Raw genomic sequence first — 19,781 nt, 5'->3', positions numbered from 1 at the left:
AGCCTTACCAGGCTGTGTCTAATCCCGTGTGGCCAGTCTCTGCACTGGCAGAAAAACAAGCCTCTTCCACTCTGTCCCAAGGACTCCGCAGCGCAGGGCGCCCCCTGCCCCCCACGGGTACACAGTGGACGTGCCATGCGCATGGGCCAGCCTCACGCTCTGCTGTTGTAAGTGATAAGATCTGGGACAGTTTGGTACTCCTAACCCAGCCTGCACTGACAGATAACACCCTGAATTTCCAACAATGCCTTTCTTCCAAGGATAACAGAAATTTTGTGGGGGTTCAATAATCACCTCCCCTCTAGGACTTCTCAGACCCTCTAATATGCACTGAAAATTTCCAAGAGGAGAGAAGTGATAATATACATATTAACTGTCACACCCATAAGCCCATATGTTCCTGCCCTCCCCCAGCACCTGCCTGCACCAGGTTCCTTGGGACGTTCCTGGGACGATGCTGTTGTGACCTGAGAGAACATGCCGATTCTCTCCTCGTGCTCTCTAGAAACAGGATTTGGATCAGGAATGGCCACAGACGTCCTGGGTCCTGCTTGCTTTGGGCTGACCCCTGGCTGAGGAAGAGGACGTTATAGAAGACATTAGAAAACAGAATGGTGATTTTCCTTCTGCACAAGGGCAGACCTCACTCTTCATCACCAGTCACCATGAGTCTGGCCGTGTGTCCCCGACCCCCAGAGGATCAGAGTCCTCATTTTTCCCAAAGAAGTCCTCAGCAATATCCTCACAGGGCCTCACGGAGCCCTGCTCAGCCTGGAGGGAAGGGGACCCTTGGTCTCGGTGGTGGCTGCTCCCCTGCCCAAGGGCACCCTCACTGGGTGAGGGGCCCCTGCACCTCCTCTGGACTCCGGTCCTGGCTCCCCAGCACCAGGCAGGCCCCTTCCGGGGCCCTCTGAGCACCGTGCACCGTGGGGCATACAGCGCACGTTTAAATGAGTGTGTTCTGGTTCCGTCGGTTTTCTTCCCAGTGCCTGCAGCCTCCTCCGGGCATGGCTTCCCTTTGCTTAAGACAGGGTCAGCCTGGGCTCTGCTGAGGGATTGGGGATCAAGGGCACCAGAGATCCTAGGAGCTTCCATCCTCACTTTACAGATACCCCAAGCACCTGCTCTTCTCAAGGGGGTCCCTGAACAGCTCAAAAATGTGTGAGAAGTGAACGCACCTGGGACAAAGAGGGCTGACAGGGAAAGATTTCCTGAGCAGGGCGGTGCGGTGCAGAGAGGAGAGAAAATCTATTTGCATTTCCTGAGTTACTTCTTATTTGCTCTAGGAAAAATGGTTGGCAGCCAACCAGAGCATGTTTACAGAGGGATCCGGGCTGGGAAAGTTCAGGATCGTCTTTGGATTCAGCCCTAGAAAGCTGGAGGTGAACATAAGCCAGACGTGCAAGCGGCTGGCAACTCCATGCAGCAAGAGGAGTAGGTCCCCCTGCAGGAGGCACAGGATGGAGGCCCCATGTGGCAAACAGGGCGGGTCTCCCTGCATGGGGCAGGCAGGGCATAGTCAGGTGGACCCAGCGGGCTCCTCACTGCCCTGCCCCGACTTTGAGGCAGCATCCAGGCACTCACCACGCTGGCAGCTGGGCAGCCTCAGACAGGAGCCAGCATAGCCAGCACCCATGTCGTGGGTGCCACAGTTCAGAACCTCGTGTCCTGCCAAGACTCCCAGAGAAGGCCATCACTCAGAAAACTCTGGAATGTGTGAGCTGAGTAAGTGGGATCGGTGAGAAGGTTCAGTCCTGCCCCCTGCACTCCCATGGAGCCCAGAGGTATTTACCCAACCACAGCCTCAGAGACTGCAGTATTGGCTCTACCCAAACAAAGCCCCTTCCAAACGGGAGAGGCAGCAGGAAGTGGAGAGGTGGGCGTGCCTCCTGCTGCCCCCTCGCCCCCCACCCTGGGCTGTACTGTGGCCACCAGGGCTGTCCACTTGGGGGCAGCAGTCAAGATTGAAAGATTCTGTCTTGTAGTCCTTGCCTCTAAATTTTCCTCCTGATTTGTTTTTTTGTGTATTTTTTTTTATATTTTTTGTTTATTTGTGTATTCATTTGTAATTAAAAATAGAGAGAGGGCCAGGCATAGTGGCTCATGCCTGCAATCCCAACACCTTGGGAAGCTGAGGCAGGAGGATTGCTTGAGCCCAGAAGTTCAAGACCAGCCTGGGCAACATAGCGTGACTCCATCTCAACAAAAAATTTAAAAATGAGCAGGGCATGGTGGCAGATGTCTGTAGTCCTGGCTATGCAGGAGGCTGAGGCAGGAGAGTCACTTGGGTGCAGGAGTCCAAGGTGGTACTGAGCTATGATTGTGCCGTTACACTCCAGCCTGGGCGACAGAGTGAGACCCTGTCTCTAAAAATAAAAAGTAAATTTAAAAAGGCGGAGGAGCGAAGAGGCGCCGCTGTGGGGTGAATATGTTGATGACACTCATTTACCCATTTACTCCGCCCATACCTCCTGCTTCAGGGACACCTGTGGCACCATCCACCTGCACACACCACAGTGTAGGAAGGGCCCTGCCTGCACACACCTCCCCGAGCTGGCCATAGGCAGTGCACACTGCACAGTATACACACACATGCATAGGCACCTGCAGCTGGGAAGGGCCAGAGCCAGGACCCAGGTCTGGTCTCTCTGCCTGGAGTTTCTTCCCCTGTGGCCTTGTGCTGCCCTGGAGCAGGGAGCACTGTTCCCACTATCAACAGGAGCTGCCTTTCTGAACCTCACCGAGGCCTCAGCTCTCCTTCTGTCTCAGATGTTTCTGAGAGCTTTGAGAGGAAAAGGAAATTGTGACTCCCTCCAGTCTGAATGGATGAAGCTGCCACAGGAATGCTTTTTAAATACAGAAAACAAGAAACACCCCAAATTGCACTTGTGGGAAATGGAGTGCAAGCAGAAACCAACTCTGGACGCCCATCGAGAGTCGCCCCTACCACCACCTCTCGAGTGGGCTTTCCCATCTGCAGAGAGAAAGATGGAGGGAGGAGGCCAGAGGTGAGGGAGGGGAAGGTGAGGAAGGAGGGGGCTGGAAGGGGAGGTGGCCTCTCAGGACAGCAAAGAGAGCTGTCTCTCCACCTGAGCCTTAATTGCAAATGATTTCATTAGCTCAGTCCTGATGTGCAAGGCACTAATGAGGAAGGCTTGCGGCTCTAGAAATAACCTGGCCGGTCCTGTGTCTTGTGTTTGAAAGGATCCACCCCAGGGCCCAGCTCCCCTGAGTCCCAGCTGTCAGCTCCAACATCTTTCTCATCACGTCACATGGACAACGTTCAGATGTGTGATGGGAGCTTTCAGAGATGACAGGAGCCAGCCCCCAGCCACCAAGACCAGGGCCCTGCAGTGGGTACAGCATGGCATGGGGGTAGTCTCAGGGGTCGGTGGTGAGCCTCTCACTCCTGCAGTAACAAGTATGTCTGGGTACCCCAAGTGGCCCAGGGCTGATGCCACAAAAGAAAGAGGAGCCTAAAAGCAGCTGGGAGCCACCAGTGACTGTTGGCACCAGCACGGGCCAGGCACCTTGTAATGGAGTGAGTGATCCCATGAGCCAGGCCTGGGGTATTCTCTGAGGTGCCTGTGGTGGTTTCTGCTTGGGAACCCCCTCCTCAACTGGTGCATCTTGAAGGCGGAGACTACACTTTGGAAGTCAGGGTGTGGTGGGTATTTATTTCTCAGTGCGTCCATATGTAAAATGGGGTGAGAATAGTCCCAGCCTAAGGCCATTGTGGGGACCTAGTGAGGTGCTCTGTGTCTCGAGTTTGGTACATTTCCAGGCATGTGGTATGGGCCAAGTAAGCAAGAGCTACCATCATCATCATCATGCCATCATCACCATCACTGCCATCATCACCATCAGAGTCATCGTCACCATCAATCCCATCATCACCATCAGTGCCGTCATCACCATCACTGCCGTCATCACCATCAGAGTCATCATCACCATTGGTGCCATCACCACCATCAGAGTCATCGTCACCATCAGTGCCATCATCATCACCGTGGGCGCAATCATTATCAACATTGGTGCCATCATCACCACCGGTACCATCATCATTACCATTTCTGCCATCATCACCATTGGAGCCATCATCTTCACCATTGGTGCTATCATCACCATCACTGCCATCATCACTGTTGCTGCCATCATCATCACCATTGGAGCCATCACCATCGGTGCCATCGTCACCATTGGTGCCATCATCAGTGCCATCACCATCTCTGTTTGTCACCAAATTGCCGCCATCATCATCTCTATTCTGTCATCATCACCATCGCTGCCATTATCACCATCGCTGCCATCATCACCATCACTGCCATCATCATCACCATTGGAGCCATCACCATCAGAGCCACCATCATTACCATCGGTGCCATCATCATCACCATTGGTGCCATCATTAACATCAGAGCTATCACCACCATCGGTGCCATCATCACCATTGGTGCCATCATCATCAGTGCCATCACCATCTCTGTTATCACCATTGCTGCCATCATCATCTCTGTCATCATCACTATCTCTGTCATCATCACCATCACCGTCATCATCATCATCACTGCCAATATCATCATTGGAATTATTGTTATCCTTTACCTTAGTCCACCTTTGTTACTTTAAAGGACAATCTGAGACTAGGTAATTTATAAGGAAAGGAGATTTAATCAGCTCATAGTTCTGCAGGCTGCACAGGAAGCACGGCACAGGCATCTGCTTCTGGCGAAGGCCTCAGGAAGCTTCCACTCATGGCAGAAGGCAAAGGAGACCATGGGTGTGCAGATCGCGTGGTGAGAGAGGAGGTGGAAGAGTTGGAGGTGCCAGGCTCATTTCAACAACCAGTTCCCTTGCGAGCTTAGAGTGAGAACTCCCTCCCTCGAGAATGGCACTAGGGAATTCATGACGAATCTGTCCCCATGACCCAAATGCCCCCCACCCCCGCCACTAGGCCCACCTCCAACCCTGGGATCCAATATCCACGAGACTTAGCTGGGCCAAACCAACCATGGCCACACCATGGCATTGCTGTTAGGGCTAAGGAGAGGCCTTGCCCAGGTTAGAAGCAGGTGACTCGCTCCCAGCAGTATAGGAAGCACCTGCACCGCTTCGTCATGGAAGAAAGAGCGCAGGGTCCCTTGGGCCCCCTCCGTGAGTGAGCTTTAGCCGGGGCCTGAGCAGGCCACCTGCCCTAGAAGGATCCAGAGACCTCAGCACACCTTTTTTGTCCCTAAACATCATCAGCCATAGAACCTGGCCTCTCTGCTTTCCAAGGCTGTGAGTGAGTGGGCTGCTGTGTTCTGTAGGGGGTGCTTAACATCTAAGCATAACCACCTGTTTATGAGTAGATGCCTGTGTGTGTCCTGCATCCGGGAAGCTCTTCATAGCAAGAGCATAGGGTGGAAGGGAGCAGGGTGGTGGAATATCACGTCACTGTTGACAGGGCAGTGTTATCTAGACGGTGCCTTATTCTCATCCTTCCATCTTCTAAAACTCTGCTCGAGTTTGTCATTCAAGGAAAGGCTCAAGGGCCATGTCTGGAATGAGCAGGAAAGGGGAGTGCCAAGCAACATGAGGCTCGTAAGGGTGGGGGGTGGCAGAGCCAGGTGCCCCCAGATGAGCACTGGCCCGCTGTGCCCTGGCGGTGGAACCTCGGGATAGGGGGCAGGATACCTGTACCTCCCTTTCCTCTTTGGGCAGATGGAAGGAACGTGACCTTCCATATAGGTTTGTGTGGGTTCTATAAGAGAATGTGCTCCAAGTGCCCAGCGGGACGTCTGAGCAGACAGTCAATACTGAAGAAACGGATGAATGCATGAGTGAAGATTCAGGAAACACTAGTTCGTGTTAGTTCATGAAATGCTAATTCCAGATATTCAGTAAAAATGTGACCTTTTTAAGAGTTCTAACAATTTCTCACACTTCTCCACACCGTTAAATGGACTCTCACAGCCTTGAATGAGAGAGCAAAAGTTCCAGCAGGGTCACCCCCTCCAGGTTCCCAAGGAACACCCATAGCCATCAGGATGCCGCTGGCCCTGGGAAAGACGGACAAAGGGCTTTCCTCCCTGCAGGGACTCGGGGCAGCAGCGATGCCACAATGTCCTGACCATTGCCGGGAAGAACGTCAGTCTCCAGCCGTCCTCGCCCGCGTGGGAATGACAAGCAAGGCTTTGCCATTAGCCCTGTTGCCCTGCAAGTGCTGACTGCAGCGTGTTTTGACAAGAGGCCCCAGCATCTGACAAGCGCAAGAGTCCTCGGTGCACAGCGCGCCGGTGGCTGGATTTGCCACTGTTGTTCTCTGCTCACTCCTGTGTCGGCGTGAGTGGGAGGACTTCATTAGCGACGTCGCCCACATCAAGAGCCGCTGTGCTCCGTTCCGGTGGGCACCAGCAGGACTGACTAATGAGGCGCTCGCAGCTCAGTTTCCACGACCACTGCGGAAAAGAACTTTTGTGTAAATACCTGCCTTAGAATGCGGCCCTTCCCTGCTGCCCCCTCTTCGGTATCTCCCGATACACCTGCACCTTTGTTTCTTGAACAGAGTGGTGTTAATTAGTGCCGGCACCTAGAGAAATTCCTCTCTTTATATAGGCTCGGAGCCCTTTCACGTGGTAAGGCTCTGTCACCAGCAGGGAGCTGCAAACAGGCTCGCATGGGTCCTTTGAGGAGCTGCGTCTCCTCTTGGCAGAGTCTCTGGTTTGCACATAGCCCCATAAATACTAAACAAAGACGTGGAGATGATGAGTGCAAGTTTTGGGGGACAGGGCCACGCCGCAGCGTGTAAGGCACACACTTGTTGCCATATGGCTGGCTTTTCTTGGACAGGAAGAATCTCCTGGTATTTTCTCGTCGGCGAGAGATGCAGTGTCCGTGAGGATGTGAGATTACAGCGTTGGATGCATCAGAAAGAAAACCCAGAGGGAGACGCAAGTTTAATATTTCCTGCCATAAATAAGGCGGCAAGAGAGAGGTTTCACTGTTTCACTTTATAATGGGATTTCTAACATTCCGGAGACAGAGTGTTTTGTTTTCTCTGGAGAAGGCACAGCTGATAGATAGTGAATATCCATTTCTTACTAGACTTTGGTTTTTAGAGCAGTTTTGGGTTTATAGGAAATGGAGCAGGAAGTCACCCCGTCTCCACTGCCAGCTTCCCCTGTTGTTACTGTCTTGCATTCGTGTGGTGCATTTGTTAGGACTGACAGACAACGGAAAATAACACCTCAGTACCGACCTCCAGGAGGGCTCCCTCTTGGTGTTGCGAATTCGTGGGTTTGGACAAATGCATGGTGACACAGAGCCACCACTGCAGACGTCACAGTGCTGCGTCCCTGCCTGAAAGTCCCCCGTGCCCTCCTGTTCATCCCTGCCTCCTCCCACGGTCCTTTCACCGTCTCTGTGGTTTTGCCCTTTTCGGAATGTCATGGAGTTGGAATCCTACGGTATGCAGCCTTTTCAGATGAGCTTCTTTCACTTAGCACACGTCCTTAACGCTCCTCCGTGTCTGGGGGCCTGATAGCTCATTGGATATCCATTTTTGAAGCTAAGAGAAATGGAACTTATGCATTTACCCCACTAACTTTTCTCAAGCACCTCCTGGGTACCAAAGTCACCAGGTTGGAAGGTGCCAGAGACCCCGGTGAGGAAGGCAGGCCCAGTGCCCGCCAGCCTCAAGCCCACAGACTGGCAGGAGGTGGCTGGCAGTTTCAGGCCCTGCCTGTGCTTGGAGCCAGGGTGAAGGGTAAAGCCAGCCAGGGCAGCCTGAGCAGCCATCAGTGGAGACACTTGACCATGTCCCTGTGACCGCAGGAGGGACAGGAGCAGATAAGCCTTCCAGAAATGCCAGATCTACTTGCTCTGTGAGGCAGAGATTGGTGCTGGGAGCAGGGCCTGGCTGGGGAGACCACTGTATTCCCACAGCACCCTTCCTGGCTGCCACCCTCCTAGATGGTTCTGAGCATGGCCCTGCAGCCCTCCATGAGGTCCCTGCTACCCCACAGGGGTCTGCTTGGTCAGGATGATCTCTTTTGAAAGTGCACGCCATCCCATCACTCACTGGGCAGAGCCCATTGGGTGCACCTGGAGCCTAGGCAGCTCTCTCCCAGGCAGGTGAAGCAGGGGACTCGGGGCAGCCTTGGCTCCTTCACGTCCTGTTGCTCAGCAGGTTCCTGAGGCAGCTGCGTGTTTGTAGAATCGGAAAAGCACCATTTCCAGCAGGACACCTCCTGCCAAGCCCAGAACTGCGCAGGTGGGTTGGGGTGGGCAGGCCCCGTGCAGACGCTACAACATCACCTGGGAAATGCCCCCCTGCTTTGGAGACGTGAGCGAGTGGCTTGTGGGGTAGAAGGTTCTCAAATTGTTGCAGGTGTCCTGGCACCACAGGGGTGCGGCTGCTCCTCTGCCCGACTGTCACCCCCACAACAACTGCGCAGCCCGGCGGGGATGCCTCTATTGGAGGGTGTGTCCCCAGGATGAACAACATCAGAACCCAGTTTGCCCCACCTGCACGGTCCCCCCACCCACCCACTCCCCTTAGGAGATTCGCCTTCATCAAGAACCTGAACCAGGGCCAGGCGCAGTGGCTCACATCTGTAATCCCAGCACTTTGGGAGGCTGAGGCGGGTGGATCACGAGGTCAGGAGATCGAGACCACGGTGAAACCCCGTCTCTACTAAAAATACAAAAAATTAGCCGGGCATGGTGGCGGGCGCCTGTAGCTACTTGGGAGGCTGAGGCAGGAGAATGGCGTGAACCTAGGAGGTGGAGCTTGCAGTGAGCCGAGATTGCACCACTGCACTCCAGCCTGGGCGACAGAGCAAGACTCCATCTCAAAAAGAAAAAAAAAAAGAACCTGAGCCAGGGCCACCACCTCCAGAAACCTTGGACTCAGACTCTGACCTCTCTCTCCCTCCTCCTCAGCCTCCTCTCCCCTCTGCGAGCTCCTGCCACAGTGACGGTGACTCGCTGCTGTGCTGGTTCACTCCAAAGTGGCTCAAGTGCATTACTCAGGTCTTTGCAATAACCCAAGTTTTTCTGTGTACAAAATATGCATATGCATTTGCCTCCCAGCAGCGTCTAACTTTCATGGGAGACAGTGGTTTCCTAGCGAGTCCTGGTGAAGTCATGGACATGAGCGCTGAGATATTCCAAACCAACACTAAGTCTCTGTGCACTGCACTGGGGAAAAGAAGGAGCTTTTGGAGTTGAAGTCCCGGCTCTCCCAACTACAAGTGTGGAGGTGACCGCGTGCCTTGGAATCAAATCCAGAAATTGTACTGGGGCTCATGGAGCCCACAGACACTGCCCCGTCCCTCCCCACCTCCTCCTCGCTGCCTTTGTGCCCCCTAGTCTCCTCCCATCCTCAGATACACTAAGCATGCCTCAGGACGCAGAGCCTTGCACTGTCTGTTCCCTCTGTGGGGAATGCTCTTCCCTCAGGCACCAACACAGCCTGCCACCTGTCTTCATTCAGGTTGGCCTATTGGAGAGAGGGCACCTCCCCGCAGTGGCTCCATAACACTACCCCTCCCAAGCCAGGCACCTCCAGCTGCGAGCTCATCACACATGATCCCCGACTAGACAGCTTCCTAGGGAGGACCTCGGTGTCCACCGCGTGTCCCCCATGCCCGTGAGAATCCTCAGAGGCGATTCTTGAATGGATAAGTGGGAGAAAGGAAGAGGCTGGAGATGAGTCCCATGCCCCACGTCCCTGTGCTGCCCAAGGCTTTGATGTCTCAGGGCGTCTTGTTCTGTTTGGGGCATCTCAAAGCAGAAGCTGAACGTGGCCTCCTCCCTGTGCCACATGTGCTGGGAGCCGCTTCAGCAGGTGGAGTGACCTGCTGGGGAGAAAGTACTCAGGCCTAATTCTCCCCACCTAGGCCCCAGCTCCCACCTCTAAAAACAGGGTGCTTTGGGCTGTGTGGGGGCAGCAGGTGTGAGATGACACATGGACAGGAAAGCCGTGGCCCAGGGCGAGGCAGGAAGGGCAGGGGAGGGCGGGAAAGAAGAAGGGCAGTCTCCTGGCACGCTCGGTGCTCGGTTGCTACTGCTGCTAATGTCGTTTAAGAGGGTCTTCGGTTGTTTCAAGGGAATTGTCTTATGTTCTAAGCAGAGCAGGTTCCGGGCAGTGGTAGCCGTTTACATGCCCAGGGGTCCACAGTTGTGGTCCATGCCCGCCAGGCTGGATCTCTGCTTCTCCCATTGCCCTCATCCTGCTCACAGCTGCCGCTCCCACTGGCCCTCTTACCTCTGGGCCTTCACACGTGCTGTTCCCGCATCAGAGCACTCTTGCTCCGACTTTCTGTGGCTGCTCCCCTGGTCACGGAGGCCTCGGGCTGGATGTTTCCCCCCCACAGGCCCTCTGCTCCCACATCTCCCCAGCTGTCCCTGTCACAGTGACTTTGTTCATGGGCCAGCTGCCTCATGGTCTCCCCACCACACTACATGCCATGCAGGCTGACTGCCCAGCACCCAGGACAGTATGTAGGGAGGCAATCGGTATGCGATGGATGGATGGATGGATGGATGGATGGATGGATGGATGGAAGGAAGGAAGGAGGGAGGGAAGGAGGGAAGGAGAGAAGGAGGGAAGGAAGGAAGGAAGGAAGGAAGGAAGGAAGGAAGGAAGGAAGAAAGGAAAGAAGCTGGCAGTCTCTGCTGGTTGAACCTGAGGGTTTGAAACTCACCCTCTCCTCAGCACGGTCCCAGCTACAAGCTCACCTCTGGCTCATTTGATCTTTCTCAATTCACCTAACAAGAAAAATAATAAAAAGGTGTGTTTTGTAACCGTAGCACCATTCTCCAGCATGCCTGTCTTGGGGAGACACAGGCTGCGGCCCCCGTAAATGTCAGCAGGCTCCTGCCGCAGAGGAAGCAGAGCGGTGTCACTCAGGGCTTGTTCCCAGCGCAGGCTGTCTCCCAACTCCTTTCACAGAGAAGCAATTAGACATGATGGGGGTAAAGGGTTAACCCAGAAGCCTCCTAATGAGGGGAGCTGCTGGCTCCTCCATGGGTGAGTCTCCGCAGAGGCTTCTGATCCGCATCACTGCACCCGTCACTGCCGTGCGCACATGAGACTGGGGGCTGGGGGGCGATGTGAAGTCGCACGCTGAGAAAATTATTTCCTTCATCTTGGAAAAACAAAAGAAGCCGGGCTGTGCTGTTTAGCTGAGGATCTAGTTATGACTGCTGCACGTGGGGAATATCAAACCACGTGATCCTCGGAGTTCAGAACTGGCCCAAGCCTGGGCAGGGCCCACTGCACGCTTCCCGGGCTCAGAACGGGGAGTTGTTGTATGTGAGGTTTGCACCAGCTGCAAGCTTTGTGAATACACAGAATTCTAAGAAAAGCACCGGGGCGGTGGGCTTGCAACATGCTTTGCATTGGGGCATCTGCTACACAGATTCTGGAAGTGCCCAGAGCCCCAGACAGGGAGGGGTGGCCTTGGTCGTGACTCTGGGCCCCGCGTGGTGCAGGTGCAGGGATTCAGTAAGGGTGTGGGAAACTGCGTGAATAATGTGAGTTCATCCCGAAAGGTAGTTTTCCTTCAGAGGGTTGTTTCCCTATCACTCAAACAAGGAACTGGAGTAGATCATTTCCGAGGCGCCTCCCGGCATGGCTTGCTGCAGGCTTGGGGCTGTGGGGAGCTCTTGAGGCTGAGCTAAGCCGCAGCAGTTTCTCCCTGTGCGGCAGTGTTCTCCGTCCCTATCCAGCACGTGGACACAGCGCACACAAAGCGCGCACAGGCACACATAACAACCTGGGCAGATATTCAAGAGCCTACAAATCTCCCTCCTGAGTCCCAGGGCTGAGGCCCAGTGCAGACGATAGCCCCCGCTCCCGAGAATCTCCCTGCCCTCAGAGGGCCTCGGGCAGGTGCCTGGTGTTAGGCGTACCCGGTCCTCTGGGGAGGGCTGTTGCTCTGCGACCCCTCCCCCTTGACATCGGTGTTTCTGTCTCAGTTCACTCCAGTGAGAACCATCGTCTTCCCCAGGGACAGGAAAAATGACAGAGGGGCCAGAAAGAGAGAAGAGTCATGGAGGAGGGACCCTGCCCTGGACTGATCTGGGGATCTCTGTAGGGAGAGGGGATTGTGGCCGGCACTCGGGACCCACTCCAGGGAGATATGTGAGACTCAGAGTGCAGGTGGGGTCCCATCAGCACAGAGCTCAGGAGGACTTCTCCTGTTTCCCCAGCAGCTGGAATTAGGGACCCTGGAAGCTGCTTTTTTAAAATGGAAGTAAAATTCACATAACGTAAATGTCCCCATTTTCAGGCATACAGTTCAGTGGCATCGAGCACATTCATAATGCTGGGCCACCGTCACCCCAAGGGAAACCCGGTCCCCATTAGTGCTCACTCCCCCACCCCCCTCTGTTTCTTGCACCCCCTTGATGGGCAGAACCTGTGGTGGGTAGAGGAAGGTGCTGCAGGGACCACAGCCCAGCCCAGTGCAGACCCCCAAGGGGCTCCCAGGGACTCAGGGTTAAGCACAGGAAACCTGGGGGGCCACAGGGACCCTGACGTTCTGCCTCTGGGCCAGCACCTTTGGGGCCACTTGGGGGACTGAGGCCCCATCTGCCCCCTCCGCTGGACCCCGTGCTTCCTGACGATGGCTGAACCCCGTGCTCCCTGACGATGGCTCGACCCTGTGCTCCCTGACGATGGTGTCCAGGGTTGGGGACTCCCCACAGCCTCCGTGGCTAACGGGTCTTTGCTGCAGGAATGGAGGAATCTACTTCCCTCTGACATTCCTCACCTCTTTCTTCTTTCGTTTCTCCTTCTTTTCCTGGCTCTTGAATTTCTCTGTCCCCAGCAGACGTGTCTGAGAGCGTGTGCGTGAAGTGGGGCCCACAGCCATCTACTCCAGGGACTGTGATCCTCTTTGCAGCCAAATGTTGAGGATGGGCTTCTGAAGCCACTGCAACAGCCTCCTAACTCAGCTCCCTGAGTTGTTTACAAGGCTAGGAAAGGCCGTGACTCTCTTAACATTGGGCCTGAAAGGGGGTGTCTGGGTGTGGCTTCCACTCAGGACACCCCCTCAGTCCCAGAGACTGCGGGACCTCCTGGGAACTCAGGGTGCCCCCCGCTCCTGTGCAGAACTCTGAGCCTCCTTGCAGTCACCAGGTCAGCAGGCTCCACGCAACATCTCCCAGACCAGTCCCCACCCGGAAGGTGTAGGTCATCTCGCTGGCTGAGGGTCTTCCTGCCACCACACTGTGTTCGTTCTTGTCACCCCAGCTGCCCCTGCGGCGGTCACACCAGCTCTCAGGTCCTGGAATCCCTCCCTTCCTCTGCCCCAGGACCTTTGCAAGTCCTATCTGCACTACCAGGAATGTGTTCCCCACCCAAGCCTTCCCTGGAACCTCATTCCCCAGATGTCCACAGAAGGGTCCTGGTATCAAGGAAGCCCTCCCCACCTATCCACACAGCCTGGGTCAGGCTGTCACAGAGCCTGTGTCTTCCTTGTAGAGTGCCACACATTTGATGTGATGACTTGGTTAATGTCTGCCCTGCCCCACACTCTCAGCCCCACTGGCAGTCCCTGCGTCTGGTGTCTGCTGATTGGTGGCATCAGTGATAAGTCATGCAAAAGGATGAAGGTGGGGGAGAGGGGAGGGAGGGAGGAAGGAGAGAGAGAGAGGAGCAAGCTGCCCTTCTTCAACTGTGCATGTCCAGAGGCGCGTTCACGACAGGCGGGGGTCTCTTCTTAGCGGGGTGGGATTGGCATGAGTCCTGGGAGATGGAGCCGTCATGAGGTCACCCAGCGGGGAGGTCCACAGAAACTCCATCCACAATACAACCAAGACCGGGGCGACAGAGGGAGACTAAGGCCCACATTCACACTGCACGAAGATGGGGGTGACAGGCGGGGGCCAGCCACATCCCAGCCCGGAAAGGGGAAGGGGAGGGGAAGGGGAGCTCAGAACACCCTCAGCCTGTGCTTTGCTCTACAGCTGCCGGGAGAAGGGAGGGGGGTAGGGAGAGCCGCCCTGGAATAAGTCCCAGACTGTTGGATTCTCTGGTGTGCCGCCCTTCCTGGGTGTCTGGCGGAGGTTTGCCTCGGCATTCGTCGCTCCTCGTGTTGCTTGGATGGCTTTGTGGATCCTGCTGAATGCCGGCCCCAGGGGCTGAGCCCAGCCCGGCATTTGGTCATATTTCAGAGTGGGTGGCAGAGAGTGGTCCCGGGAGGGTGAAAGATGGCACAGCTTCTGTTCTCTGGTGTCTTCTCAGAAGAAAACACGGGCTTTAAAATTAAATCCATGTTGTCCAGAGCGGGAGGCCAGTGGTATGGGGCCGGGCTGCCCAGAACCTCAGAAGCTGCTGACCCCACACCTTGGGGTGAAGAGGGGGAACCAGCCCCAGCAGGGCAAAAGCTGGATCCCCACAGGCTTGGAATCCCAAGAGTCGGCTGGCCGCAAACACCCTGCACTGCTCCCCATCCCACCTCTGGGACCCCCAACCTGACTAGGGCCCTGGTGTGACCCCACTGCAGCCTGGAGGGCTTGGCCATCCGTGCTGTCATCACCCGGCCACTGACCACCCTGACCTCACCCTGTGCAGTTCCCGGCAGACCCTGGTGTTCAGTAAGTGTTTGTGGGATGGACGACCTTGACCTTGTGTGACCTTGGCTGGGTGCCTTGCTCCCTGGTGCTGTGTCCATGCCACTAAATGATGTCACAGGGCATGCTGGCCAGAGCATAAGGACAGCAGCAGATGCCCACAGTGCCCCGTGCCCACTGAGCAAAGGGATCAACGCGCTGCCTTTGTCCCCCTCCCCGAGCCGCCGCTGTCACTCCCATTTCACAGAAATGAAGACTGTGCTCAGAGAGGGGTCACCGTTCCTCAAGGTCACAGAGACAGGAGGCTGTGGTTGGGGTTTGCACCCCAAGACCAGAGTAGATATGCACAGGGCTGCTGGTGCACATCCTCCTTGCTGGGCACATGCATACCTGCCCCACAGTGCACGCAGAGGGTGCTGGGACCCTGAGGTTCCATGCCTGTGGCTCTGGTGTGAGGACAGCAGCGGTTCCCCTCCCCACCCTCCGGGGCCACCTCTTTGGGGCAGGCGGTGCCAGGCCTGCCCCCAGGGCCCAATCCTCTGTACCACCCTCTAGCACTGGCTTCGGGTCTGCAGCAGCCACCACTAGGGGGACGGAGGCAAGGGAGGCTCCAACTGCATGTTTAAACAGTTAGATTTAATTTCTCTCCGGACCCTTCTGTCTCTTGTCAAGTTTGTTTAAAACTAATGGAAGCAATTATCTAACCACGGAGAGATGTGTGTGGCAGGTAGCGGCTGTGGGTTCTAGGCGCCAGGCGGTCCCATGTTGGCCGAGGATAGAACAGGTGCCCTCCTCCCCAGGAGGATTTCCCTCCCGTGGCACCTGCTTTTCCACACAGGTGTTTTCTCCCCCAAGAAACGACACTTTTGTCCCCGACAATTCTTTCTGGGGCCGCAGCATCCCTAGGGCCCAAGGCAGCAGGCTGGTCCGTGGCTTCCCTGCAGAAACCCTGCATCCTGAGGCAGAGGTGGGAGGCAACACCCCAGCGGGACCTGAGGGGCCATAACCTTGGGGATTCCTCAGAGGCACCGCCTGGGGTCCAGTTCACACATCAGCTGCAAAATGTTCCCTCAGAATGTGCAAGTCAGAAGCTCCCCACACCACACCGCCTCCATCCCCCACCAGGCTTGGCATCCTCCCAGCCTCGGGAAGAACCAGCCCTGCTGGGCAAGGGTGACAGATCCCTGAGGTCGGGTGGCAAACCCTGCTCCTCCTCCCACCACCTTCGACAGGGCCAATCCCTCCCTCCTCCTGCCCACCTTCACGTGCAATCCCTGCCTCCTCCTCCACCACCTGCACCTGCAATCCCGCTCCTGCGCTCCCCGCCGCCTGCGCGAATTCGCTCTCCTCCGCCACCTTGGCACGGCAATCCCGTTCCCCCCCCCTCCTCCCGCCCAACCCTTCACGGGCAATTCCCGCTTCCTCCTTCCCGCCCACCTTCCACGGGCAATCCCGCTTCCCCTTCCCTCCCGCCCACTTTCACGGCAATCCCGCTCCTCCTCCCACCACCTTGATGAAGGCATGAAACGTCCCTGAGCCTCAGCTTCCTCATCTGCAAAATGGGCCACTTCCACTCGCCAGTGCTGCCTTCCCGTGCCTGGCAGCGCACCCGCTGCATGGAGACTGCAGGGACTGGGACGGTACGTGTAATCTGCATTCGGGTCGCAGTGGCAGCTTTTCAGGGCATTGTAGGTTTTTGCTGGTACATCGAGGGAAAAGTTTTCTGGGAATCCATTGGATTTTAATTCTCTCCTGAAGACTAAGACAGAAATCAGGAGATCAAAAACAAATACGTAAGAAAACTAAAATACATAAGAAAACTAAAAACTAAACTTCCAGTCGCGGCGCTGCTACTGGGTTGCTCACCTTCCCGCTGGGTGGCTGCTGACGCGGTCTCCTCTGGGGGCTGTTTCCCATGGGGAGGGAAGTGCGGGGGGTCCTGTGAGGATTCTGGGCTGAGCACAAAACAGGACAGAAGCCCCCTTTCTGCCCTCAGCCTGACGGGAGCCCTGGAGCAGCCACGTCACCCCCACTTCACCCTGACCAGGTGCCTGATGCTGTCTGGTCCCAGGACACCAGCCCTGGCCTCAGCACAGTCACCAGTCCTGGGGGGATGCGGGAGGACATGGGAATCCCGGTTACGAAGCCAGAGAATGAAACAAAAATGGGTGACGTGAGGGGAGGGGTGGGGCAGGTTACAGGTTTCCATGGGAACCAACATCCCAGCCAGGCCTGAGCACTGGGCCAGAGCCAACTCTGCCAGAAACCGCCAGTCACAACCTCTGTGTCCAGTCTGGAGAGTCCAGAGTGAGGGACCTGGATGGGGCTGAGGCACCAGGTTCCTGCCTAGAGGAGGCTGAGTGACAGCGGGCTTGGACCCCAGGCCCACCTCAGAAGGTGAAACTGGAAAGACTGCCCAGTGCTGGCCAGAGCCAAGGTTCAGGCAGAGAGCAGGCCACTCCCGACCGCTGCAGAGGCGAGGGCAGCACAGGACTCTAAGCACCCACATAAAGTTCTATAAGTAGCCAGGGGCCTCTCCAGCCGACGCCTCAGGTTCAGACTCCAACCACGTTCATAGAGAGGCAAAGCAGAATCCAAGTAAGTCTGTGCCAGGTAACAGCATGAGAAGCATCCTCTCTGCACACGGGGACACTCGGTGCATGCTGACACCCACACGTACATGTGCACTTTTCTGTCGTCCTCCTGGAATGCATTTCACCTTGCAGAGAGAGGCAAAGACTCCAAAAATTAAAAAGGAAGCGAGAGGAAGGAAGCAGGTTGAAGAGGAAACAAAGGTGGAAGCGAGAGGAAGGAAGCAGGTTGAAGAGGAAACAAAGGTGGAAGCGAGAGGAAGGAAGCAGGCTGAAGAGGAAGCAAAGGTGAAAAATAGATTGGAATGTGTTGAGGTTAGTAAATGTCTCAGCATTGTTAGAAAAGCTGGCTACGGTACTGCCTCTGAGCTTCCCAGTAGCCAAAGTGAAGAGGGAAAACGTATTTAGGCAATTCACAAGGAAAGACAAACAGGATACGGGGAGGAGTCCCCATCCCAAGACCTCAGACATCTCTCCCTTGGAGCTGCCCTACACACTCACTTGCCGTTTCTATAGCATGGCAAAGTGTTAGTAACATTCTGAGTGGTGTTCACAGGTACCCACATTTCAGAGTTTCCAAAGTGAGTGTTCATACACTCAGTGCTAGTGTTCTATGAATGCCCCTGGAGTCTAGAAGACCTGCCTTACTGCTCTATCCTTATGAAAGAGGCCACAGCCTGGTGGGGCACAGGAGCAGGTATTGAAGGTTCTGAAGTTCCTTTCTTCTCCTGGAATGCAGGTTCCCCCCAACACTGGGGTCTCTGAATGACCCCCCCATCTTCCCGGCCTCTCTCCAGGAGGGTGTGGGCTAGCGCCATTTGCGTAACCATGTCCTTACACTTTGTCCCCTGGGCTGCTTCCTTCTCTGCCAGTGACAACTCCTGTTTTCCTCCTGCTTCTCTGCGGATGAGGACTCAGAATCGCAAACACTAGTGGGCTGAATGTTCAGACACAGAGGCAGTGTTTGGAGCAGAACACCCAAGTTATGGTTAGACCGAAACAGGATGTTGGGACTGCATCTTGTCACAAAGCCCTGGAGCTTTCTCATGATTGGACGGGGCCATGTCAGACATAGAAAGAAAAGGCAGAAAGATCTAGGAAGTGGCCGGGCGCAGGGGCTCACGCCTGTAATCCCAGAACTTTGGGAGGCCGAGGCGGGCGGATAACCTGAGGTCAGGAGTTCGAGACCAGCCTGGCCAACATGGTGAAACGCTGCCTCTACTAAACGTACAAGAATCAGCCAGGCATGGTGGTGTGTGCCTGTAGTACCAGCTACTCGGGAGGCTGAGGCAGGAGAATCACTCGAACCTGGGAGGCGGAGGTTGCAATGAGCCGAGATGGCACCACTGCACTCCAGCCTTGGCAACAGAGCAAGACTCAGTCTCAACAACAACAACAACAAAAATCTAGGAAGCTGGTGTGCAGGGGCCCTGGTGCGGTCCCCTGGGCCTCACTCCCCCAGGCCACCCACGGAGCTGCCTTTGAGGGCCCTGTCGTCAGTTTCATCCAGGGTCTGTCCTGCAGGCAACGCCATTCACCTGCGAAGTCCTTGGTTCACGTGGCCAACGCCCCCGCTGTTTCCTGCCTGGCGGTTCAGACGATGGTGGCCCATTCATTCTCAAAGCAGCTTCAACGCTTGCCTGAGGTGTTGCCAAAGCTGTGTGCCTGTACTTTTTTTTAAAACTACAACACTGTTTAATCCTGAAGACAACACAAACCCTCCTGCTGCTGTCAAATTGCATTAGTTTTATTAGGAATTTGCTTTTAGAGAACAAAGGGGCTTATTTGTGTATTTGTGCTCGTCTCTCAGCAGCCACAGAGCTGTCATTTTTATCTTTGTCAGTGACAATCAGATGTCAGAAATGATTGGTCCACTAAGTTGCTGCTGATTTTAACCTGTTTACCATTGGGCAAACAGTACTATAAAAGCAGTTTGGAATTTTCCTGTCACTTGAAAAACAAAATGTAATGATTCCGTCCTTAGAGGGGGAGTAGGTCTGGGGAGCCACAGCGGACCCTTGCCTGGGTTGCCGCCGTCCATCAGAGGAGCCACGGAGGCGGGGGGCCCTAGAGTCTGGAAGTTTCATTGCTCTGTGGAACCAGACAGGGTGGAAATGCCTGGTGTCATCACGTTTAAAAACATTTTCACATGAAACGCACAAGTGGGAGGTGCCATTAGCTGGGAAGATACCTAAAGTGAACTATTTGAGACGAGGGAACAGACACGTTATTTATTCTTTCAAGGCAGGCAACAGTAAAAGGTGAACGCGAGGGGAAAACACTTTATCTAATGTAACAGTGAGTCGCTTTTTTTTTGGTTTCTCGAATAAATAGTAATTAAATCATGTAAGCTGTGACAGCAAAATTGCTTGAAAAACCAATCCTCCCACCATAATTGCTTAGATACCCACATTTTTATAAATACTAGGTAACTTTATCCGTGGCTTTTATCAGCAGAATGTGACACGGGCTGTGGGCGCGTCATAATTTACCATGGCTGTAGGTGACAGTTGCAAAAGCACACGTCTAAAAAATGCACTAATGTGTCCGGATGAATCTGCGCCTCTGGAGGTGTCTTTTTCTGCATCAGAATTAGAGATGGCCGTGGTGCTAGAGCTGTGA

General features: G+C 55.1%; 1 protein-coding gene across 1 annotated transcript in view; it reads left to right on the top strand.

The window, feature by feature from the left end:
• Positions 1-19,781, top strand: part of LOC108541616 (cadherin-4) — a gene marked incomplete at its 3' end in the record, with an annotated part of 687,309 nt that overhangs the window by 478,136 nt on the left and 189,392 nt on the right. The gene's annotated exons all lie outside the window — the stretch shown is intronic.

The sequence above is a fragment of the Rhinopithecus bieti genome, unplaced genomic scaffold (assembly GCF_001698545.2).
Source record: "Rhinopithecus bieti isolate Rb0 unplaced genomic scaffold, ASM169854v2 scaffold_20477, whole genome shotgun sequence".
In the NCBI taxonomy this organism is placed as follows: domain Eukaryota; kingdom Metazoa; phylum Chordata; class Mammalia; order Primates; family Cercopithecidae; genus Rhinopithecus; species Rhinopithecus bieti.
Note: the sequence above shows the minus strand (reverse complement) of the source record. Positions and strands in the feature narration are given on the sequence as shown.